The 25,775-nt window shown below is 42.0% G+C and overlaps 2 long non-coding RNA genes across 3 annotated transcripts; one reads left to right on the forward strand and one right to left on the reverse strand.

Annotated features, from left to right (window-relative positions):
* Positions 1-889: 889 nt before the first annotated feature.
* LOC118494389 lies at positions 890-24,571 on the reverse strand. The gene is made up of 4 exons (XR_004896524.1): positions 24,383-24,571; positions 19,003-19,013; positions 15,823-15,827; positions 890-900 (listed from the first exon to the last, which is right to left on the reverse strand). It is a non-coding gene; the product is annotated as an uncharacterized LOC118494389 (long non-coding RNA).
* LOC116063700 lies at positions 8,521-8,884 on the forward strand. 2 transcript variants are annotated; one of them, XR_004108338.1, is made up of 3 exons: positions 8,521-8,552; positions 8,654-8,715; positions 8,798-8,884. It is a non-coding gene; the product is annotated as an uncharacterized LOC116063700 (long non-coding RNA). The 2 variants fall into 2 exon arrangements; XR_004896523.1 differs by having other exon boundaries at positions 8,654-8,720; positions 8,798-8,879.
* Positions 24,572-25,775: the final 1,204 nt, after the last annotated feature.

The following is a 25,775-nucleotide window of genomic DNA, read 5'->3' on the forward strand; positions in this document are numbered from 1 at the left end:
TGTCGGAGATTTTTTTTCTTTTTTAAACCGTCAGCTGGCTCTAAACAGATCTGAAAAACAGCGTCGGACTATTTGATCCGTAGAACACAGTCCCCCCCGCCCCCCTCTCTCTCTTTCTCTCTCTCTCTCTCTCTCTGTCTCTCTCTTACTCACTCACACACACACACACACACACACACACACACACACACATACCTGGTGTGGAAATAAAAAAAAAAAATCACACTGATCATAAAAAAATTAAAAGTTAAAAAAAGAAAGTTATGTTGAGTATGAAAACTCTTGTTCATTACATTGTACTTCATAATTGCAACCGCATGTGTTGTATTCATTGTTCTTGTTCTGTATATAGTTTGTTTGTTATCGTGATCAAAACCATTGATCTGAAGCTCAATGCTGATGCTGTCATGTAAATAGTTTTCTAATCAGCAATAAATATAACAATTTCTGATCAACCCATATCAATTGCATGCTTAAAATAACATACCGGTTAAAGCCCCGCCCATTTCAAGACAAACCGACCCACTTCTGGGTTAAATCCCGCCCACTTCCGGGTTAGGCCCCGCCCAGTCCGAGTACAGATACAGATAATTCATATGGTTAACAGATACAGATAATGCTGTACTCGCTCATCCCTACTAAATAGTTTTGTGCAGCTCACAGAGTAACCATTATTGTAGTCTTTGAACTAGACTACATTTAGACACCCCCTCCTCCTCGCACTCTCTCACACACATACAGACACAGACGTGTCTCCTCACATCACGTGCTGGTTTGTTTTTGCTTTGTTTTGTTGTAGTTTAAAAAAGGTATATTGGTTTTAATTGATCGAAGGATTATTGATTGGCCATTGATAATTTTTAAGTTAATAAATTCTACTATATTATAAATAGCAGTTGTCTGTGATTATTTGTGTACTTATTGTAATAAGCTGGTTAAACAGGTCGTTGCTTGGACTCACCCTTCCTTTTGTTCCTTTAGAATATACCAGATAAATTAACCAAGTTAATTAAGATCGGTATTTTAAAGGCAACACCACCGAAATGAGACTGTTTCATAGTTTGATTATTATTATCCAGGGTGGTGCCCCGTTTTGATTGTTTGTCGATTTGATAATGTTATTAATAACCATATTCATAACTTTATTAATATTGATAAAACATCTTTGATAATTTGCCAATAATTAAATCTGTACCCTACCGATACCCAACAATATATACCTAATGCCTCACTGAAATCTTCACTCAATCAATTCACATCATATTATTTACATATATTGAGGAGAATAATAAGAGTAGGATTGATCCCTGTGGAAGGCCACATGTGACCACTAGTGGATCTGATATAGTACCAACACTATCTACATACTGAATACTAATACTTAAAGGAGAATTACGGTCGATTTCAACCCGTAGCTCTGTTGTTTGTAAATTTGGAGTGCTGTCAGTAGCGAGGAAAAACGAAAACAATCGGTGCTACAGCCAACAGGCTTAAACAGGGCAAGTTTTAAACTTTAGCCTCTAAACATGTTTGAAATGTCATTACATGTGACTACCCATGTGCAGTTATTCTTACCGAGGGAACACAGCGAATTTGACTGCAGTAGCTGTGACAGAAATGCATAAAAGTTGTGTTAATCCATACCTCTGTTTGTTTCCTGGTTTCTGGTGAAGTCCACACTAGTCGATTGCCGAACTCATACAATCCAATATTCCAAAACGTATTTTTCCCCCAAAAAAACGATTTGCCGTGGTTATCTCCATAGTAATGACTGTAGCAACAAGCTGTAACCTGACACCACACCACAGCTCAGCCTGCAGAGTGGCCAGCTGGAGTTCAGAAGTTCAACAGCTCACAGAGCTGACAGACTTGGAGTTAGATCAGGAGGAATATGAGAAAATGGTTCGAGTTTGTGTTATATGAGCATGTTCTAGACCTAGGAAAAGAGTACTGAACAATTTTATCTTTGTACACTTCAGACTATGTTGCGGCATGATTATGTATAAATCCACACACTGCACTGTACATACTTTACATTGATTATGTCTAGAGGCCTGTACTACGAATCAAACTCAACATGCCCTGGATTTATTTCAGTCACCAGGCTTCACTAACCTAACAACCGCGGTCCCGCATAACCTGTGTCACGAAGGTGGTTAACAACTAGTTCAGTCAACCCAGGGTTTCCCAATCCAGCGACGCGCGCGCTCACATAAAAGAGCCGGTGTTTGCGCACCACGACCAATCGCAAACATCTACCAGAGCCGCATATTTTACATAAGAAGAGCAAACTATAATTCTACATAAATAAGAAGAATACAGACACGGTTTTACAGGCAAAATGCAGGAAGGAAAGCTGACAAAAAAAGCCGACGCTGTTTTGTGTAAATCACAACGCCTATCAGTATCACTTCCAGTGGTGTAGTCTACGTGATAGTAAGCTCCAGGATTTCTACATACCCACTTAAAAATTCCCAATGACACGTAACAACATACTTTCCATTATATTTTTAATACATTTTGAATTGTCATCCGTGCTTTTTTCTTAACATCTGTAGGCTGAATAAAGGTATTTTTTTTTACTGTAAATTGGTGCATAAAAGTGTATCGGAATGCAGGAAATAAAGTCGTTGATGCTTAAAACTTCCCTGGGGGAGGACACCCAGGCCCCCCCCCACTATGATATGCCCCCTCCTACCCCAAAGGCAGATTCTGGCCAATATACAGTACAGTACACCGACTATAATAGCCTACATTAGACTACACTGGTCACTTCCCCATCAGTCAGGCACAAGATCTGACCATAATTACACTTCTGCTTTCCATGAACTGTCGTTGCTTTAGCCTTTTATTTCAGTTGCAACCCCAGCAGTGGTAAGCTGTGAGAGAAAATATCAAAAAAAATATCAAAACATAATTCTAACCGATGTGCGTATTGGCGACACACGGCTGAAGAAGCCAACAAATAGCCTATATGTAATTCCGCTTAAAATCTATATCTTTCATAAAGATACCCATCAGTGAATGTTAACGGGGTTGTCTGTCTCTAAATGTTTTAACTTTTATGAGCGCACCCCTCTCTCCCCCTCTCTCTCCGTGCACCGATCTCCGCCTGATCTTCTATAAGAACGGCCGTTATCAATCAAGTATTGATTGGTCAGTAGGCGGTGCTTTAACACCGGTTGATCTCTGATCTCCAACTTAACCTGCTCCCGACCAGGTTAGGCGTTCAGCATAAGTTACCATGGCGAGTGAACCCGGTAACAAGTGATCCACCTTCGTGATACAGAAAACCCTGGGTTGAACCTGAAGTTAGCTCGTTAACGCCAAATCTTGCTTCGTAGTACAGGCCTCTGATTGTGATATTGTAAAGTAAAGACACAAAAGCACAAATGAAATGTGTACTGTTATATTATAAAACCACTGATAACAGACAGGTGTTAGCAATATATTATAGAACTGTACAATTGACTTATTCTTACAATTTACTTATTCAACTTTACTTGTAAAATATACATATTCTTACTTTTTCCTAATAGAAATCGGATTGGGATGAACTATCCATCTGAGCTGATATTCTACACTGACACAATCTTGTTATTATCCCAAAACTCCGTGTTTGTCTCTCTCTCAGCTCAGCTGACAGTCTGAGTAAAAAAAAAAAAATAAATAAAAAAAATAAAGTCTGTGAGTCTTCACCATTGCCATGGTTACCTTATGCATGCGCATGAGCGATAGCTGAACTTTTGAACTCCAGCCGGCCACTCTGCAGGCTGAGCTGTGGTGTGGTGTCAGGTTACAGCTTGTTGCTACAGTCATTACTATGGAAATCGTTTTTTGGGGGAAAAATACATTTTGGAATATTGGATTGTATGAGTTCGGCAATCGACAGCTACTGCAGTCAAATTCGCTGTGTTCCCTCGATAGGAATAACTGCACATGGGTAGGCACTTGTAATTACATTTTAAACATGTTTAGAGGCTAAAAACAAGTTTAAAACTTGCCCTGTTTAAGCCTGTTGGCTGCAAAATCTAGCAGGAGGATAACACGGTGTAGGCAACACCGATTGTTTTCGTTTTTCTCGCTACTGACAGCGCTCCAAATTTACAAACAACAGAGCTACGGGTTGAAATTAACCGGAATTCTCCTTAAGTATGATTTAAGTTATATTTACTAGGGTTAGGTTACACACCCTATATCCTTTCATTCATTGAATAAAACAATTAAATCAAAGGCATTTTTTAAAATATACATTGTCCATATTGAACCTTATTCTATCAGTCAGGTCTCTGAACTGAGAATGGTAATCATGTTTGTGTAAAGTAATAGGGAAATAGGGAAATACTTCTATATGTCTTTATATGTTTGTGTCATCTGTTATTAAAAAACAAACAAAAATAAAAGTTATCACGTTATGCTGATTCACCGTGCATTTCAGTTAGAGAAGAGTCCTAATGTCCCAGGTTTCTTGCCAGTTTAACATGCCAGTCAAGAAGACAAGTGGTCAGGGAGCCATGGCTTTGCACTGTGACACAAATCTGCAAAGTCATTACATTCCCAGATTAAAACCTATTAGTAATTCTGATTGCTAAAGACCAATGAGGCATACAATGCAGTTTTTTTGCAATCAAGTGAGAAAGAGTGATGGAATGTGAACTTGGAGCCAGATTGGTGAGGTTGTCTCCAGCGAACTGCACCATTGAGTCATAAACGCCTGACTGATGTTGTTTTCTTTCCTTTTACTTAATCCATTTATGTTAAACACATAGGCCTACAGAGTATAGTAGCCTATATACAGCATTAATTATGCAGAGTATAAACCACATTGTACTAATTAGAGCTGTCAATCTTCCTCTATAATACCATTCAAATTTGATATTTTTTTAAATATTCAAATAATATTAGAATATTTAATGCTCAATTGCAGCCTGTTAAATAATATGTACTACACTACTCAGGCTTATGCATTGTCAATGCCACTACAAGCATGTAGTTGTTGTTACACGTTGTGTCCACTAGAGGGACTTCCAACATTAGCTTGACCTTGAAGGGGACCTGCACACAACTTTGTTTACATTCATTTTCCATCACGCACACAGCGACAAACAGCAGAGAACTCTGTAATGAAATATTATCTAACAAGTGTAGTGAAGCGGCATTGTTGTAAACGCTAACGGTGCTCGGTTAGCACAATGACATCATGTTAGAAAGCACAGCCGAAACGATTTGTCATAACAAACGATGCTAACTGCATTAATAACTAAGCCAAACAGTGCTGTCACTACTATTTTAGTGATTTATAAGCAACCTGTTTCTTGCAGGTTCTCTTCTTTCTTTACAGCTGTTAGAAGGTAATATATGAAGTCCAAGCTAACTCTGACAGCTGTAGGGCAACTAAAATGAACGTTAGCTTTCTCCATGAAGCTCCCAGCTAAGGTAACATTACTATACCTTGTGACGCAGTTAGAAAACAAGAACGAGCTAACTAACGTTAACATAAGCACTTTGGCTCGGTGGATATCGATTTTAAAGTCATGTTAAAACTATTTCTCATCGGGACGGCCTCTAGCTCACCCAGTAAGAGTGTTCGCCCCATGTTGGCTGAGTGCTGCAGCAGCGCAGGTTTGAATCGACCCGCTGCCCTTTGCTGCGTGTCATCCCCCATCTCTCTCCCCCTTTCATGCCTATCCACTGTCTCTATATAATAAAGGAAAAAGCCCAAAAAAAAATCTTAAAAAAAAACTATTTCCCGTCCTTCCGATTTCCAGCTAGATTTCCAAATAGTAATTTCAGCATTCAAATAGTATTTATTTTTTTTACTATTCGAATTATATTTGACTTTCGGTATTCATTCCAACAGTCCAAGTACTAATAAGGATTATAGAATTTAATGCACATATGAATAGAAGATTGTTAAAGGACCTGTGATGCTTCTAATGGTGCACCTTCAGCACACACACAACAGAAACTAGGGACGACTGGTCAATTGACGAATGAGTGCAATAATGTGTAGATAAGTGGAGGCTCATATGGGCCAAAGACTCTTCAATATAGGTCAAGAGACTGAGCTGGTTTCTGATTATGACATCTGCATAAACACTGCAACAATGGCAGTGCATACAGTACATGTGCATAATGTCTCAAGTTTCAGAAGGAAGATTTACAGAATTAGACACGGGGGAATGTATGCATCCTACTGTACAGTATATCACCACACTCAACAATATACTGTTAATATTTAATAACCGTGTCATGATGTCATCATGGCAGCCCGTGCTTCTTTTTGTTCTGTGTGGTTTTTTGTTTGTTTTCCCTCATGTTCCTCCCTCCTGTGCCGATGACTGAGCTGTGGGCGTGGCTTAGCTGGCAGGTGGCTCCTGGTGAAGCTCATTCCCTAATCACCCTCCTGCAGTATTTAAGGCTGGCTCTGTGATCCACTCGTCGCCAGATCGTACCGTCTACCAGTGTGGTATAGTTGCACTCCTGGCTCCCTGTGTTATCTGTTTACCTGGTGTTTTAGCTTGTGTAGCTAAAATATTTTCTGTTTATCTCTTGTTGCAGCCTGCCTTGCTTGCTCGTACTCCTGCCTGCCTGCTTGCTCATCCCGCCTGCTCCTCTCTCTCTCTGTAAGGATTGGACTCAAACTCAATTGTTTGTTGGACTCTGGAGGAGGCCTTAGCACATGGTCAACGCCACCACTTCACTGGGTACGCTCTGGAGAGCGCAATGCACCCACCACTCACCACTGGATTCCCTCGACACAACCCTCCTTTTTGCCACCAGCACAATTATTGTATATATTTCACTCATTAAACACTTAATCTTGATTATTGTGTTTTTCGTCTGCTTTTGGGTTCCACCTCCTGTGCCGTTCCGTAACAAACCGAGAGGTCTCAATGGAGAAGAGAGCACTGAAAAGAAATGTAACCGCTGTTTGGTGGCTTAATGTTTTTGTGCATCATGTAGAGCTTCATTGTTGTTTAAAAACTATTTAAAACACACTTTTGAGCCACATTGTTGCACTGGGTGACATGCTCCTTCATTACCATGAACACACTATTTTATTTTCATTCAATCCCACAAACACCATCCTGCTGCTTCTCAGTAATGCATATTAATCAGTCCTCCTGTTTGAGTAAAGTTTGCTAAAAAACTACAGTGACCAGCTGCAGTTTTCGGAAGTTTTTTTAAAGTTAAATTATATATTTTCGAATTTCTTTTAAACATCCATCTTCAGAGGGAACCAATGGGCTTGAAATTGAGTGCAAAATCAATTAATTGCAGTGGAGTAGCTGTGATCAGTGAATTCACACATTGCTTTCACACAGAGCGAGTGAGATTGTAATAAGGACCTAAGTACAGGAAGAGGTTCGAGACTGAAGACGCACTTAAGGAGTTTTATTATCTTGGCAAACCAAAAAACACTACATCCAACAGGGTCAAATATAGTAACTACTGTAATGGCATCCATCGATCTAGGGCACTGAAGACAATGAACAGGACTAAGATGACTACTGCCTGGCACAGGGCTGGACAGGGATAATAATTCAGGCATAGAGTCTAACACCAGCCCAGGCCAATATCCACACATTCACCAGACATCAAGATTCAACAGACCATATAAACTACAGTAACCATTTTGTTGAAAACATGTTTTTCTTTGTAACTTTAGTTACGTTGCAATTTTAGGCCTTACTTTGATACTACAACTTGTCAAGGTTTTGCTCTAGGCCAGTTGGTGTTTGGACTTTTAATTTAATTTTAATTAATTTGACCATGTGACAGTTTTTGAGTTCTTTGTTCTTGTGATTACCTCATGTGTCTCTGTTGTCCTGCAGTCCTGGAGGGAATTAAGGGCCATAACTAAATAAATAAATACATACATATATACATGTATAACTATATAATTAAATGTCTAAATGTGTATATATTTATTTATACTTGTATTTATACTTTTAGTTATACAAATATACTTTTATTTCTAATTGTATTCATACATTTATAATTTTATTTATACTTTTATACATTTATATTATATTTTATACTTGTATTTATTTATTTATTTATACTTTTAAACTTTTATTTATTTATTAATATTTTTATTTATTCTTTTATACTTTTATTTATCCAAAGCATAACTTGCTACAGGAAAAAATACAACTGTCAACTTCAGCCATCATAAGTCAGGGGGCGTGCTTATGGAAGTAAATCTGTTTCATTGGATTTTGAAACTAAAAAGCCATTGAATTTCTAGCACTAAATATTAATGCATTGAAATTATGTATCTGAATTGTTTGCCTCTGAATTTTACTCTTCAAATTGTTAACAACTAATTCTCACCTTTATTTTTCTAAGTTCATAAATTCAGAATCCAAAATTCAACACAAAAAAATTCAATATACCAAATTCTGATGCAAAATGTAATGTTTACAATTCAGTGTTGCTACTATGGAAAATCCCGATCTAGATTCTAGAATCGATTGCTTTTCTTTGGGTTCCCGGATGTTAACACTGAACACTGAGGGCAGGCAGCAGTGGCACAAACCAAGAACGTTGGCAAGTCTGATTAATAATGTCATTGTAATACAAATACTACAACTACACACACATCATGTTAAATACACTTATTTCTTTATCTTGCTTAAATTCACAGGGTACACAACAAGGCCTGGGAGAGAAAATTACTGTGATGTCCACAAAACCAAAGCAGAGAAGGTAAGGTAAAATAGTAATGATGTTAAAGAAAGCTATGTACACCTAATATCTTATGTGTTGTCTATGAATTTGTCTTAAATAGGAACACACTATACAAAGACAACAGTGGAGAGTTGCTGGATCTGTCTGTCCTCAAAGTGCCAGAGATCTACAAGGACTCACCCCTGTTTCTCCACCATGGGTATCACCTGCATAATCCAAGTGATAAAAGAGAGAACAAACTATTGTTTTCTCTGCTTACATGAATAGGTGCCTGTAATGTCTGCCAACATATACAATCAATTCAATCAATGTTGATAAGTATCACTGATATTTCTTAAATCATTGTAGTTTTTCAGAGCAGTAAGATACAGATTATTAAAGCCATGTTCATACTTGCAACAAATTAATACCCTGATCAAGGCAATTAGGTTTTTCATGTTCTGTAACCTTTATAAAAAAAAAAAAGAGTACTATTAAATTTACTTGCAGGTTGTTAAATGGCTTTAATTTACCTTGTCAAAACAATAAGTAATTCATAACAAACTGCACAATATTTGACACAAAACCTAAAAAGCATATGGTTCATACTACTGTGAAGCAGTACACTTTGCTTGTAGGATTTACTGTAGCAGGAACATTGATATTGGCAAACAGATGACCCAGGTACAGGTGAGTTTGTGAGCAGGGTTATGATATGAACTAAAATAAAGATAAGCCTAGTGTTCACAAGAAGGATAATTCAGGTATTGCAACACAAATTAAGAATAATTCAATTAAATAGGAGGTATATACAACTAGTAGAAGATACATTAACTATACAAGAGCAATTAAGGCAAAGTTATGAGGTAGTGGCAAGCTAAAGTGACGTATAATGACGTATAATCAATCAATCAATCAAGCAGGGAGTCAAGTCAACAGTGTACACCGGAATAATATATACTGTGATTAAGTAATGATACTTAGTGTTGTCTGTAGCCTTCTAATATAACAAAACTGAAAAATAATATAGTGTATGATGCAGTATGGAGAACAACCAAGTCCCATATGACCCAAGAGACTTTAACTGCAGCTGTTGATGACGTTCACTACAAACGTTTTTTATACAGACTGATAAGAATACATCATTTTCAGACTAATATGAAGGAATGAAGACTAAATTCTGATGAACAACACATAATATTGACGCAAAAACTGTTTTAGGTTTAGTTTAGGTTTTACTATTGGCTCTAACATGAAATTAGCCAAATCCCCAGGAACACGGTTAACCAAACAAGGAAAAAATACAAAGGGAGTCATTAAATACACACATACTGTCCGTCATATGTCATTCAATCTAGCTAAACTATAAAGAAAATCTATTTGTTTACGGACATCAAGCTAGGCTATATGCTAGCATGTCTGAAATTAGCCAAATCCCCAGGAACATGTTTAACCAAATGAGGAAAAAAATACAAAGTGGGGTCATTAAATACCAATTGTAAATACACACATACTGTCCATCATATGTCGTTCAATCTAGCTAAACAATAAAGAAAATCGATTTGTTTATGGACATCAAGCTAGGCTATATGCTAGCGCCATATGCTATGTGCTTAATTTATGTTACTCACCCTCGTAGTTGTGGACGTAACTTGATATGTCCCACTTCAAAGCTTTCTCCCGTTTCCTGATGGGTGCAGGTGAAAGAGCGTCGACCATTCTGTGCACATTGTTGACATATACTAATAATAAAGCGTTGGACAACAGGGGTAAATAAACTCGGTTACAGTGTAGCCGTCCGCAACAAACGTTCTAAGGTAAAGCGAACGCACCCTCAACGGGGCAGGGATCATTTCATTGGTCAACACTACACTTGGCATTCTATTGGTGGGGAATTTAGATAGTGTTGTAATACAAAAAAATCCAAGCATGCAGGAGACATCCAAGAGGAGAAGATTTGCAAGCGCGCAGAATCAGCCTGAGTGTGGGGAGAAGGGCCAAAGCTGAGAGCAGGAAATCTGTCCAAGCAACAACATATCTGAGTCCAAGCAGAAAGTTTGAGCACAAGCAGAGCAAATCCAAGCACGAACAGTGGCTATTTGAGTGTGAGAGCAAGGTTTTGAAATCTGAACGTAATATCAGTGAGAAATGCTCTCAAATTGAAAGAATGCGCTCTTGAATAAAGATAGGAATAAAACTCCATAGACATGCTGCTGCCTGTCAATCAGGAAGCTGATGATCCACTGACCTGGAGGCAGGCACTGAGAACTGGGTGAGCTTCTGATGTAGGAGTTCAGGGATGATGGTGTTGAACGCCGAGCTGAAGTCCACAAACAGGATCCTGGCATACGTCCTTGGGGAGTCGAGGTATTGGTGCATTGCAGTCCCATATTGACCGCATCATTCACCGACCTGTTTGCCCTGTAGGCAAACTGCAGGGAGTCCAGCAGGGGTCCTGTTATGTCCTTCAGGTGGCTCAACACCAGTCTTTCAAAGGATTTCATGACCACAGATGTCAGGGCGACAGGCCTGTAGTCATTTAAAGGAGAACTCCGGGCAATTTTTACATTAATCTTGATCGCTATAAGTATGTGAGTACTGTCGATAGCAAAAAAAACGAGCCAAATCGGTGCTAGCAACATGGAGCTGCTGCAGCTAATGGCGAGAGCTCCCACTTAGCTAAAACGGCAGTTTTGGGGGCATATCATAAAGAGTGCCTTTGTGCCTCTTAACAGACACAAAATGCAATTAAAATGTGCAACATGAACAAGGCCCTTACATGACAACAAGATGCGTTTTCAACTCAGACATTGTTTAAATTCACCTACCCTGTTAGCAACTCACCGTCTGGGATGAGTGAGTGTGTTCAGCCAGGCTTCGGTAATAATCATCAAGCAGCAGTTCTGTGTGTATTTGTAGCATATATATCCATTTTGTGTGCAATCCATCTGGCGTTGGTGAATAGTAGTCTCTGCATTGGCGAACTGTGTGTTAGTTGCCTTAGCCAGGCTAGCAGGCCCGACCGGCATCCTTCTACTTCCTCCTTGCCTTCCCCGCCTGCCGCGGCCAACAACAATCCACGGGCGCCCGCTGGTCTGGTGGATGTCCTCCAGAGGACAGTTTATGCTTTCGCGGCGAAGTTTTTGTGGCGAAAAAAGTTTATTTCCCCCTCAAAAATAGGTAATTGAGCACTGTAGTGGTTATGATCATATCAGTGACTATGTAACTACATGGAAACGGGCCAAATGATGCCTGTTTTTTGTAACAGAAGGCTGGCTGTAGTCTTGCGCTGAAGTCCCGTGGGAATTCAGTTGTAGCAGGAAAAGGTAAACAGCAGTGTGCAGATCGGAGCGTAGTGTGTGAAGAGTGAAGAGCGGAGGTGTTCATATGGGAAGAAGCTTGGAGTAACGTAACTATGGAGCTAGAGCTAGCCTTCAGTAACGCTATTACTGTACAAGAAATGGGCATCATTTGGCCCATTTCCATGTAGTTACATAGTCACTGATATGATCATAACCACTACAGTGCTCAATTACCTATTTTTGAGGGGGAAATAAACTTTTTTCGCTGCAAAAATTTCGCCGCAAAAGCATGAACTGTCCTCTTTACGCCTGTTCAGCACGAGGCCCCACGTGGCATGCCAGGGCAAAAAGCTGATGTACCCGGACCCCCGGAGACAGTGAAACTGATGCCGCTTTCCTTGTACGCAACAACGGAGAGCAACAATGCTTGGAGGCTGCCCGTGGACATGTTCCTAACCAGCAGGTAAGCGGATTTACTGTTGTAACACATTTTTTGCTTTATCTCTTTTCCAAGTTTTTTCTCTAAATCGTATGCACGTAACCTTCTCTTAGGTGGAGATCAAACAATCAGTGATTCCACGCCAGCACAGGTGCTTTTACAGGGCGTGGCCAGGAAAGCCTGTGTGTCTTAACCCTCCTAACCCCAAAACCCGCCGGCGGCTTAAAAAAAGCATGTTTTGTTTAAAAGATTGCCAAAGAAAAACCACTTACCCTAGAAAGAAGCTGAAAGAACTGAATTGTCGTCGGATTCTCAAAATTCCCATGGTCCCTCGAGAGACTCTGCTGAAATTATGTAAAAAAAAGCTCCAAAGTAGGCCAATAAAACACTAAGTGGATACAAAGCTCACACAGAACATATCCAATTACAAAAAAAAATTAAAGCTGCAAGCAGCGATGGACGGGCCCTCGCTCCTCTGCGCGCGTTGGGGTTACCGGCGTTTGCTGCTCCTTGCGACCGTGCATTTGCGCGGCACTCAGACACTGCAAATCGTCACCAATGAAAAAGGAAATCCCTATTGAGTTCAATGATACCTCACACAAGACTCTACGTCATACAGTTCCTTAGCTGTGACAGGGGGCGTGGCTTAAGCATAGGGGGCGGGCCAAACATCACCAATAAAGAAGAGTCTCTGCTGAGTTCATTGATATCTCACATAAGACTATCTTAAACGGGTCACCAGTTATGAAAGGGGCGTGGCTTAAGCATAGGGTGCGGGTCAAACCATCACCAATTAAAAAGGAACTCTGCTGAGTTCAATGACACCTCACACAAGACTCTACGCCATACAGTTTATTAGCTGTGAAAGAAGGCGTGGCTTACGCATAGGGGGCGGGCCAAACCATCACCAATGAAGAAGCAACTCTCTGTTGAGTTCAGTGACACCTCACACAAGGGTCTACCTTAAACGGTTCAAATGTTATGAAAGGGGGCGTGGCTTAAGCATAGGGGGCGGGCCAAACTATCACCAATCAAAAACAAACTCTGCTGAGTTCAATGACACCTCACACAAGACTCTACCTTAAACGGTTCAAATGTTATGAAAGGGGCGTGGCCTGAGTAAGTGGGCGTGGTTATATCATAGGGGCCAGCTCATTATCACATGTAGACCACACATTCTAAGTTTCATGTAAATCAGATGATGTTTGTCATATAAGTTGCATTTCCTGTTGCCAGCGGGGGCGCTATGACCAAAAGTCAAATATGGCCTGTAGGTGTCCTCAGGCCTGGACCCTTGTCAATCGTGAGAATTTTCGGGAAGATACGACAACGTACACTCAAGTTACAACAATTTATTTGTTCATCGCTCAACACTCAAAATGGCCGCCACGCCACGCCCACACCGTCAGACGAAAAGTTTTTCTTTTAATAACTTTTCATCTTTAAGGTGTTGGGATGATAGAGACCAAGTCTGAAGTACATCGGATGAAATCTCTAGGAGGAGTTCGTTAAAGTATAGCACCTTGACTTTTAGGCCTACTTCCTGTTGCCACTAGGGGGCGCTATGACTTTAAGTAAATATCAGCCTTTATTTGTCCTCAGGGTTGGACTCTTATGAATCCTGAAAAGTTTCGAGCCAATCGGACAATGTACACTCGAGTTACACCCACTTCCTGTTTCGGCGGCGAAACTCACAAAATGGCCGCCCCGCCACGGCCATGCCCTATGACGAAAAGATTTTCTTTTAACAACTTTTCATCTTTAATGTCTTAAGATGGCACAGACCGAATTTGAAGTTGATCGGATGAAATCTCTAGGAGGAGTTCGTTAAAGTACGACATGTGGAAATGGCCAAAATCGCACTAATTTCGAACTTTGAAATCAAAATGGCGGACTTTCTGTTGGGCTTAGGGTATGGCTTCAATGACGTTTTTGTACATCTTGACATGATACATATGTGTACCAAGTTTCGTGAGTCTACGTTAAACGCACTGCAGGGGCTCAAGTTTTTTAACATTGTAGGGGGCGCTAGCGAGCCATTTTTGCGCGCCTATTCCCGAAACCCTTAAAATACGTAAATTTTCACCAGACTTGATGCGACCGTCAAATTTGGTGAGTTTTTGAATATGTTAAGCCCCTCAAAAAGCCAATTCATTTGCCGGGAAAATAATAATTCCTTCAGTTTCAATAGGGCCTTCGCCGCTGTCGGCGCTCAGGCCTTAATAATAATTCCTTCAGTTTCAATAGGGCCTTCGCCGCTGTCGGCGCTCGGGCCCTAATAATAATAATTCCTTCAGTTTCAATAGGGCCTTCGCCGCTGTCGGCGCTCGGGCCCTAATAATTCCTTCAGTTTCAATAGGGCCTTCGCCGCTGTCGGCGCTCGGGCCCTAATAATTAAAGCTGCAAGCAGCGATGGACGGGCCCTCGCGCCTCTGCGCGTGTCGGGGTTACTGGCGGACGCGACCGTGCATTTGCGCAGCACTCAGACACTGCAAATACCTCACACAAGACTCTACGTCATACAGTTCATTAGCTGTGAAAAGGGGCGTGGCTAAATTATAGGGTGCGGGTCAAACCATCACCAATTAAAAAGGAACTCTCTTCTGAGTTCAATGACACCTCACACAAGACTCTACCTTAGATGGGTCAGCATTCATGAAAGGGGGCGTGGCTTAAACATAGGAGGCGGGCCAAAGCACCACCAATGAAGAAGAAAGTCTCTGCTGAGTTCATTGATACCTCACATAAGACTCTACCTTTAAACGGGTCTCCACGCCCACTTTGACCCCTCAGTACCCCACTCTAGGGTTGGCCTCAGGAGTGGCCCTAGATGGTACCCAACACATTTTGTAAAAATCGGATGAGCAATTCATGAGATATAAACTTTTTGTACTTGTAGCGCGCCCTAGTGACCAATTTTCGTAAAACGCGTGAGCGACCTCCAGACGGTCACGACAAACAAGAATCTAAAGTTTGGCGTTGATAGCATTTATTTTGGCTGAGATATGGCAAAGTTGATGTTTTCATAGTTAGCTACACAAATTTGTTTGTGCGTAATATGCGCAATTTTTATCCTATCAACTTTTTGTCAGGCCCATCTGGAGATGCTACCTGCCAGATTTTGTGCCGATCGGTTGCACGGTCTAGGAGGAGTTTGAAAAAGTTGTGTTAAATGTGTGTGTTAAAAAAAGTTTTGATATATCGCGATTTTTCACGCATAAAAGTAGAGCGTGGCCTATATCACGTGATTCAGTTGGATCCAGGGAATGCGTGGATATATGATTTTAGAATGTCTGGTGTACGGTGTAGGAGTTACAGGGCCAAACGCGTTTTTTCTGCTATAGCGCCACCTAGTGGTGGAAGTGGGTCAATTGTTGCGCCTGAGGTCCTTGCGGAGTTTCGGACCAGTCCTGAAAATGGCAACCCCCCACCATGTACGGTTTAGGCTGTAGTCGGAGTTTTAGGCGGCAAAGAATAATGGAAAAGATGATGATGATGATTAATCAGTAGAAAAACAATAGGGTTCCACAGCCCTGATGTGCGAACGGCATAGCTCTTGCAGACTCAGGCTTGGACCCCTAATAATAATTCCTTCAGTTTCAATAGGGCCTTCGCCGCTGTCGGCGCTCGGGCCCTAAATATTGCACAGTAGGTGGGTAGAAGAAAGTCCGGGGGTTGGGGGGAGACTGTGAAGTCAGTGCATGTGTGAGTTCAAAGTGGTTATGGCTTTTGGAAAGAAACTGTTCTTGAATCTGTTAGTCCTTGTTCTGATGCACCTGTAGCGCCTCCCTGAGGGCAACAGGGGGAGCTTATTCCCCGTAGTCCTTATGTTTGTTTTTTCGCCCAACATGTTTCCTTGGATTAATCATGGTTGCAGCTGTCGCCGTGATCCTGCTGCACGCCCTGCTATGCCCTGTGACACCCTGCTATGCTCTACGGTGCCCTACAGTGTCCTGCTGCGTTCTGCTATGTCCTGCTACGCCCTGCTGTGCCTTGCTACATCCTGTAATGCCCTGCAGTGCCCTGCTATGCCATGAACTACTACAACTACTATTTCTAGTCACTGTTCCATTATCTTTATTGTGACTTTTGTTGTTATTGCCACTGTTCATCACACCCCCAACCGGCACCGTCAGACACCGCCTACCAAGAGCCTGGGTCTGTCCGAGGTTTCTTCCTAAAAGGGAGTTTTTCCTCGCCACTGTCGCACTAAATGCTTGCTCTTGGGGGAATTACTGGAATTGTTGGGTCTTTGTATGTTATAGAGTGTGGTCTAGACCTACTCTATCTGTAAAGTGTCTTGAGATAACTCTTGTTATGATTTTATACTATAAATAAAATTGAATTGAAACAGATCAAAGCAAGGGTGGGAGCTGTCCTTGGTGATGTTTTCAGCTCTGCTGAGGCAACAAGAGGTGTAGATGTCCATAAGGGAGGGGAGAGGGCAGCCAATGATCTTCCGTGCTACCTTTACTACTCTCTGGAGCCTCTCCCTGTCTGCCACAGTGCAGCTGCCGTACCATACTGTGATACAGTACGTTAGCAGGCTCTCGATGGACGAGCGGTAGAAGGTCAGCAGCAGGTTGGAGTCCAGGTTGTGCTTCCTGAGGACCCTCAGGAAGTGTAGCCGTTGTTGAGCCTTTTTGATGACCGCTGTGATGTTGTCTGACCAGGAGATGTCAGTGGAGATAAGGACACGGAGAAACCGGAAGGTATGGACTCTCTCCACACATTCGCCATTGATGTACAGGGGGGCTAGGTCGGTGCTGTTCTTCCTGAAGTCGATAATGATCTCCTTTGTTTTCTTGGTGTTCAGAGCCAGGTTGTTCTCTGAACACCAGGCTGCCAAGTTCAGGACCTCCTCTCTGTAGGCTGCCTCGTCTCTCTTTGAGATGAGTCCGACCACTGTGGTGTTGTCAGCAAACGACAATGAGTTGTTGTTGTGGGCCGGACTGCAGTCATGGGTGTAGAGACAGTACAGGAGGGGGCTCAGCACACAGCCCTGTGGGGAGCTCAGCGTACGAGTGGAGGAGAGGGGGGGCCCAGTCTCACCGTCTGGGGCAGATTGGTGAGAAAGTCCTTTATCCAGGCACATACGAGAGGGGGGAGGCCGAGAGTGACCAGTTTGGTGATGAGAATGTCCTGGATGATAGTATTGAAAGCTGAGCTGTAATCCACAAAGAGCATCTGGACGTAGCTCTGCTGCTGCTCCAGGTGGCTCAGCGCAGAGTGGAGAGCTACGGCGATGACATCCTCTGTGGATCTGTTCGCGCGATATGTGAACTGATAGGGGTCGAGGTCTGGGGGGAGATAGTCCTTGACATGTTTCAGTCTCTCGAAGCACTTCATGATTACCGGGGTGAGGGCCACAGGACAATAATCATTTAGGCTGGTGGTGGGAGACTTCTTCAGCACTGGGATGATTGTGGCTGATTTTAGGCAGGGCGGGATGACTGCCTGGGCCAGGGAGAGGTTGAAGATCCTAGTGAAGATGGAGGTGAGCTGGTGGGCGCACGCCCTGAGCACCTTGCCAGGTACTCCGTCTGCGCCAGCAGCCTTCCTGGGGTTCACTGCCAGGAGCATCCGTCCGACATCGTGCTCCCTCACAGTGAGTGGGGTGGTGCAGGAGTCAGGTGAGGATGGAGGCAGGGCTGGGACAGATGAGTGCTGCTGTTTTGATGTCTCAAAGCGAGCAAAGAAGCAATTTAGCTCCTCTGCCAGTGGCGCACTCAGGTCACCTGTTGTCGCATCACAACCTCTATAGTTTGTGATGTCTTGTATGCCCTGCCACACCTCCCGTGTGTTGTTGCTGGACAGGTGGGACTCTATGCTCCTCTTATGTTCCGCCTTGGCTCTCTTAATTCCGCTTTTCAGGTCGGCTCAAGCAGCCCTGTACAGGGCTCTGTCATCTGACCTGAAGGCAGCGTCGCGGGCTCTGAGGAGTGTGCGTACATGGCTGGTCATCCAGGGTTTCTGGTTTGGGAAAACCTGAATGTATTTGTCCACAGTCACATTTCCAATACAGAACTTGATGTAGTCCAGTACTGTTCCTGTGAAAGTTTCCAGCTCCTGGTGTTCAAATAAGTCCCAGTCCGTCTGGCTGAAGCAGTCCTGTAGTTTGGCAAGTGCATTTTCAGTTTGAGTAAACATGATCCAGAGAGAAGTCCAATATGGCGGTGCATACCGGCAGGCTGGCTGGTCTTGCTGGAGCACACGCAAACATTATTGCCAAATCTGACTTCCCACAAGAAACCGGTTTGTGTTCTAAATATACTCACAAACAGCATGGACTGACCGACATAGTTCAAAGACTACTTATTTTGAACTATGTGTTTGCAATACTGCTACTACCTATGCGAAACTGCCACTTATATCAACAACAACCCAGCTGTGAACGCAACGTTTGTCGCGGCTTTATCGTCAATCCATGGAGCCAACATGTAATCTATGCCAAAATCCTAAACAATGGCCGTGCTACCCAACCAACAATTTGGACAAACTCCCGAAGAGCTGAAAACTTAAAACAACCGCACAGAAAAATGATCTACCTGATGGCGGACCTCCTGCTGGCTGGTGATATCCAACCAAATCTGGGCCTCATCTGGTCTCCGTTGGTGATTCATTGCCTTCTTTAGGTGCTTTGGATTGTCACCCTGCTCTGTAGATACACTCGCCAGTTTGTGGAGGTGCCCACAGTGGACACCCGTTGCGGCGGGGGGACGGTGGTGGCGGGCGGGGTGTCCTGGCTGCCTCGTTCTGTCTGGGGAATGGCGTCTCTCACAAGAGTACAGGCCCAACCGTGCTGCGAGTCCCGTCGGTCAGATCTCTTTCAGTTGGCAACCGGCTAGTGCAACACTGGCGCAAACAGGGGACTCTCAGCCTGACGTTGTGAGGTGTATTAATCCCGCTTTTAAAAAACAGGGCTCATTCAAAACATTTCAAACAGTTAATCACGCAAAGGTCATCTGGGACCCGAAGCTAAAACCGAGGGGACTTTTCGGTGGTCACCTTAACATCAGAAGTATTGTCTCAAAGACTGAACAGTTGACTCATCTACTGGGGAACTCAAATTTGGATTTTTTTGTGCCAATCTGAAACCCGGTTACAACACACCACTCCATCAGCGTTTTTTCAATGAAAATGAATGTTTCAGACGAGACAGAACTGTGGGGAAAGGGGCCGGGGTACTAATGTATGTGAAAGACGGTATCAAATGCAACGCATGTTTTTTAAGGCAGCAACTACACTGGAATATATAGCACTGAAAGTTGTCTTGTCTCAGCAAATGTCTTTAATCATTATAGGATTTTATAGATCCCCGACTGCCAACAACACTTTTTATGAACAATTTACTGGTATTTTAAAAGAATGTAACCACAACAAAGAAATTATTCTCATGGGGGATTTCAATCTTAACTGGGAAGACAAGACTAAAAGGAAAAAGGTAAAAGCCATTACAGACAAATACCATCTAGAACAGTTGAAAAAATGCCCAACCAGAATCACAAAATGCTCAAGTACACAACTTGACCTATTTTTCTCTAATAAATGTGAAAGGATAACAACAAGTTATAATCTGATCACCGGTCTGTCAAATCATAACTTAACTCTGGTGGCAAGGAAATTAACCAAAAAAAGATTTCAGAACACTGTACCAACACCACACCACACAAAGGTTCTCTGTATACCTAAAAGTAAACAAGACATATTTGACAATGAGATAAACAATATGGATTGGAGTGACTTATTATCCTCTGAAAATTTAGAGCTTAGTTGTCAGGTATTTACATCAAAGATCAATGCTGTCAGAGATAAATTCACTGTGAAAATCCAGAGAAAAAACAGAAAAAAGTCAATCTGCCTTGGTTTAGTGAAAACCTATGGCAACTGATGAAATATAGAGATACTGCCTTAAAAAGGGCCATTAAGACCAAAAGAGACACAGATATTTTATCTTATAAAGGTTTAAGGAACAAAGTGATTAAGGAACTGAAATTAGCTAAGTCACGTTTTTTTTTTTCAGCTTATGAATGAGGCTAAAGGTAACAGCAAAGGCATTTGGAAAAGTATTAACAGCTTGACAGGGAGAGTTCAACATCGCTCACATGACATCCAGCTCACCGTTCAGGGCAAGACAATAGATGATAGTGCTACAATTACCTCTACATTTAATTCTTTTTTTATTGAATCTGTTCAGGAGTTGGGAAACAATTTCAGATCTAAGGAACAAAATAGCAATTTGAATGTTGTGGGGCAGGGTTTCAACTTAGATATAGTCAGTGAAGAAGAAGTAAGGAAAGTGATCTGCTCCTTGAGGAACTCAAAAAGCAGAGATGCTCTCCATCAGAACACAGTGTTTATTAAAAAAAATCAGCTAGTCTAACTCCCTCTATTGCTCATTTAGTAAACCTCACTTTTGCACACAGTTCTTTTCCCGACTGGAAACATGCTATTGTGACTCCCATCTTTAAATCTGGAGACCGCCATGTAGTCAGTAACTATAGACCCATAAGCATATTGCCAGTAGTCTCTAAGGTTGCAGAGAAAGTGGTCATAAAACAACTAACTGACCACATTAACAGCTGTAATGCTGGGTTAAACCCTGCCCAGTTTGGCTTTAGAAAACACTGCTCTACAGAAACAGCTATCTTACACCTAACAGAGCAAATTAGATTACATCTTGACAAAGGCGGAGTTGTTGGAGCTGTATTCTTAGACTTGCGTAAAGCTTTTGACACTGTTAATCACAACGTTCTTATATCTAAACTCGCCAATTTCAATTTTTCATCTAATACACTTGCTTGGATATCGTCATACTTATCCAACAGAACACAGTGTGTGAAAATCAAAGATGTGTGCTCTAGTAATTTGAAGTGCACAATGGGTGTACCTCAAGGATCTGTATTAGGCCCACTACTTTTTAGTCTTTACATCAATGACCTTCCACAGTACTGTCATGGAGTAGAGGTACAACTATACGCCGACGACACTGTTCTATACACACATGCTAAATCAGCTCAGCTGGCAGCTGAGAAACTAGCTAGTGCCCTGGATGGAGTGGTCAAATGGCTAGATCAATCTTGCCTCACCTTAAATGTAAGCAAAACAAAAGGCATGTTATTTCCCAAAACTAAGTTTCACACCCCAGATGTAAACATCTGTATTAAGGGTGAACAAATTGAGACTGTCACTGAATTTAAATATCTTGGTGTTGTACTGGACTCAAATCTCAATTTCAAAAAACATATTAAGAAAATTACTAATATTATTAAATACAACATGGCAAATTTTAGACAGATTAGATCTTCTCTTTCTACAGAGGCTGCAAAGATATTTCTCCATGCTCTCATTTTCTCGCACATCTCATACTGTATTACCTGTTGGGGGCAGGCCAGTCCAACAACAATAAGGCCCTTAGAATTATTCGACAAAAAGCCATTAAGGTATCACCATTGTGGGATACTATACAAACACAATCTACTTACTGTTGTGTTTTCAAATCTGTGTACAGTCTACAAAATCCTAAATGGCTTGGCTCCTACCTGTTTGTGCAAATTTGTCATTTACCGTGCCGTTGGTTCTGTAAGGTCCACTAGAATAGCTTCCATACATAACTGCACTGTACCCTTTCGCTCTTCACCTTTGGGCAGGCAGCTTTTTTTTTTCAAATCCCTTAACCAATGGAATACTATCCCGGACAATGTAAAAAGCTGTGGTTTGTTTAGTAGCTTTAAAGCTAATCTAAAAAATCACTTAAAAATGACTCAGCAATGCACGCACAGTTAGTTAATCATTCCTCACAACTGTTAGTCTTACTTGTCTCTCCAACGGAGCTGACGGGGTGTGTGTGTGTGTGTGTGATATGAAATGTAAAATACTGTTATTTGTTACATGTTTTTTTACTCATTAAGCGATGTTTCAACTTTTAAAATGTTGTATTTGTGTTTTTCGAGGGACTGCAGATGTAAATTAGCCAGAGGCTAACTCTGGTGCAATGCATCAAATGGTCACATTTATGTTTTAATTGCACATTGTCCCTTATAAATAAATTGAAATTGAAGGAGTCTTCTCCCCTCTAGTAGGACACTTGACATGTTGGTAAAATTTACCAAACAGGAGTACAGTCTTCAAGTTGGCCTTATTAAAGGGATATTTCACCATTGGAAAGATGAATATATCTTTAAATTGGGTCACTTATGTAGTAGAAATGTGAATTATTTTTAGAAATTGGTGGCTTCTAGGCCGAGAAAAGCCAGAAAATGTGTTTTTGGCTCATGTGGATGAAAGACACCAAATCCCAGAATGCACTTGCTTCGCTGCTTTAGCGACTACTCCCAAGCCAGACAGACAGATTTTACAGACAGACGATCAACTCAACAAGTGTGTTTTATTGTCATTTCAACCATATACACAAAACAATGTTTCACCGTGGCTCAAGTGGTGTTACACATTTAAAATATATAAAAACAACCTTATATAAAAACGACATACGAAACAGGCTACATTTAGTGCACACACATTATATGCTCCGTAAAGTTCAGCTAACACATAGCTACTAGCATTAGCGCTTGGTGGGCTGTGGTATAAATACAGCCGTAAATTTGCGTGGGATGTAGAATGGTCGGCATTTTACAGTCACAAACTCCACCAGCAGTTAGCAGTTCGTTGGATACAAGCACCCCATTTCTGCAACAGGCAGTCCGTGTTAACACAGCACACCTCGACTAGTCTTACCCGGCGACAGAGCAGCAGGCTGGATAGTCCGGTACAGCAGTATTTCCACAACAACAAAAACACAGCAGTCTCTGAACTCACGTTGGGAGTTTCACTGAAGTTGGATGTAGTCCAGTTTGTTGTCTAATGAGCGGACACTTGCAAGCAGGATTGATGGAACAGGTGGCCGGCTAGCGTTAGCTTTCCACTGACACATTCGTTCAACGTTCCCCGCTGATGATGTCCCTTTACCGGCCAGATGCATCGAGCAACACCGCTGGTCTCGATAGCCGGCGGGCGAAGCTCGCGTAGTGTGTCGAGTATTCCATCTGTAATAAAGTGTCCTGCATATTCTTCCGATCTGGTAGTTTGAATGCACATAATTGTTGTTCTAAAATTTCCTTCGGGATGAATAAATCTAACAGTTTCTGCTGAGAAGCTAAGCGAGGATTCAAGATGGCTGACACTCGTTTTTGCCTCGGCAATCTCCAGAAAAGCCGACAGTCCAATCCCCTATGGGCAGGTTGAAAACATGCGGAAGTAGCTCCTACTACTGGCTGTAGTCCTTTGCCTCTGGGCTTTTTTTTTTTTTTTTTGCAAAAATCGTCGTTTTACATTATCGGAAGATTTTTTTCCAGACCCACAATACAGAGATCTCTCCTCTCAGGGGGACATGAGGGAGGGAAGCACAGTCATTCAAAAATACTACCGTGTTTCTGCTGATACAAAGTTTAATGCTAAATCGGTAAAGTATCCCTTTAAAGTCTCCTGTGATTATATGAACACCGTCAGGGTGGGCCCGCTGCTGTTCATTTATGGTGTTGAGCAGGTGCTGCTGACGTGACATGCTGACATTTACGCAACTGCCTCACTGATCTGGCTTAGCCATTAGCAATGGCTAATTCCTCTCCCTCTCCTGCTCTCTCTTGCTCTGGGTGTCAGATGTTTAGCTATTCCTCTGCCTCCTTTAGTGATAAAGATATATGTAATAAATGTAGTTTATTTGCGAGGCTTAGTGAGTTTGAGGCACGGCTCCGCACCATGGAATCAAAATCATATGCTTCCGTAGCTAGCCAGCACTCCGTAGCTGGTGCGGACCAACATACTGTAGCTTCTGTTAGCAGTCCCCCGGCAGGCCCCGAGCAGCCGGGCGAGTGGGTGACTGTCCGAAGGAAGTGTAGCGCAAGCTCTAAACCAGGGAGCGCACATAGCGGCGGTCGCTCTAAACTGGAGCCTATGGCTAACCACCAACATCTTCGCCTTTCTAACAGTTTCTCCCCACTCAGTGATACACCCGCTGAGAAGCCAACTGGTTATTGGGAGCTCTATACTGCGGAACGTGAAGTTGGCGGCTCCAGCGGCTGCAGTCGTGTGCATCCCTGGGGCCAGAGCGGGCGATGTAGAATCCTATCTAAAGCTGCTGGCTAAAGATAACCGTAAATACAGTGTGCTGTTAGATCGCAAATGGATAGAGACTATTGTTTGAGAAAAAGAGACTTTTATTTTGAAAAGGAAGTTGAGACTTTCCAGTCCTCATGCCAGAAATCAGGAAGTGCAGAGTTATTTTCAAGCACATGCAGTGAGAGGCTGTGAAGCACATGTTGTGAGCTGCTGTTGAAAATAGATGAAGTGGGGAAGGACTTTACTTGCTGGGCATTTCCAGGGATGCTACTGGTGAGATAATGGTTTTATGTTGATATCTGCCAATAGTTTAATGTTAAATGCAAATGTTGATGGTGAAATTGCTAAAGTTAATGTAGTTGATTTCTAAATGCCTTGCGCTCGTGTTAGTTCATGTAACAGTGTGATAGTGGTAGCATGGGAGTAATACCATGGTAATGACTGTGCTTTTTGAAGTAATGTTGCTTAGTAAAGTTAATGTAAGGTTAAGGAGAACTTTATATTTGTTTGTATATTTGATAGTAGGCAGTTTTAAGTAATTGCTGTATTTTGTGTTTTGTTTTCTCTTTTCTTGTAAAGGTTTTCAACCTAACCAAATGAAAATCTTCTGATTATTTGCCTAACTACAAATTTGTAACCAAATCTACCTGACAACAAACCTATCTGAACATGGAAAACCGTCTAAATAAAGCAAAGAAGGAAGATTAAAGAAGAAATTGTTTGAGTTGATTCCATTTAACCCTGTTGATGGCCAAGGCCTTTTTCAAGTTTGGGCAGAAGTAAAGTAAAGCCCCCTGAGAACTTGACATACAGTAAGATCATACTTCACGTAGGTGGTAATGATACCTTGATGATGGTGATGATTACTAAAATTTATGTTGAGTCACGTTGTGAATATGCAAAGACAATGTCGGACTCAGTAGTTTTCTCTGGACCCCTGCCAAACCTGATCAGCGATGACATGTACAGCCGCATGTCATCCTTCCACTGCTGGTTGTCAGGGTGGTGCCCAGCTAATGATGTGGGGTACGTAGATAACTGGAGGGCGTTCTGGGGAAAGCCTGGTCTGATTAGGAGAGACGGCATTCATCCCACTCTGGACGGAGTCGCTCTCATATCAAGAAATCTGACCGAGTCTATTATCGGTCATAAATCATGACAACCCAAGATTGGTATTAGTAATCAGAGGTGCAATGTTACGCGCTTCTCTGTGCTTCTGTTGGAGCAGTCGCCCACTCATAGTC

The sequence above is a fragment of the Sander lucioperca genome, chromosome 23 (genome assembly GCF_008315115.2).
Source record: "Sander lucioperca isolate FBNREF2018 chromosome 23, SLUC_FBN_1.2, whole genome shotgun sequence".
Classification (NCBI taxonomy): domain Eukaryota; kingdom Metazoa; phylum Chordata; class Actinopteri; order Perciformes; family Percidae; genus Sander; species Sander lucioperca.